At 56.8% G+C, this 236-nt stretch overlaps 1 protein-coding gene across 1 annotated transcript in view; it reads left to right on the forward strand.

The window, feature by feature from the left end:
* LOC107662664 (sodium-dependent neutral amino acid transporter B(0)AT1-like) overlaps positions 1–236 on the forward strand; it is a 14,312-nt gene that overhangs the window by 5,398 nt on the left and 8,678 nt on the right. The gene's annotated exons all lie outside the window — the stretch shown is intronic.

The following is a 236-nucleotide window of genomic DNA, read 5'->3' on the forward strand; positions in this document are numbered from 1 at the left end:
CACACTATGGCGGTGCTCCAGGCGTATCAGGCTGATCTGCTGAAAGACCTGGATAAAGGCGAGGGCCTTTCTCCTGATCAGGTAGCTGAGCTGCGCCGCACCACAGATCTTGCTCGCCGTGCTACTAAACAGGCCGTCTCCGCCATGGGCAGGTCTATGGCGGCGATGGTGGTAATGGAGAGACATCTGTGGGTGAACCTGGCAGATATCGGGAAGAAAGAGAGGGGCTTTCTTCT

The sequence above is a fragment of the Sinocyclocheilus anshuiensis genome, unplaced genomic scaffold (genome assembly GCF_001515605.1).
Source record: "Sinocyclocheilus anshuiensis isolate Anshui unplaced genomic scaffold, SAMN03320099.WGS_v1.1 scaffold1559, whole genome shotgun sequence".
Classification (NCBI taxonomy): Eukaryota; Metazoa; Chordata; class Actinopteri; order Cypriniformes; family Cyprinidae; genus Sinocyclocheilus; species Sinocyclocheilus anshuiensis.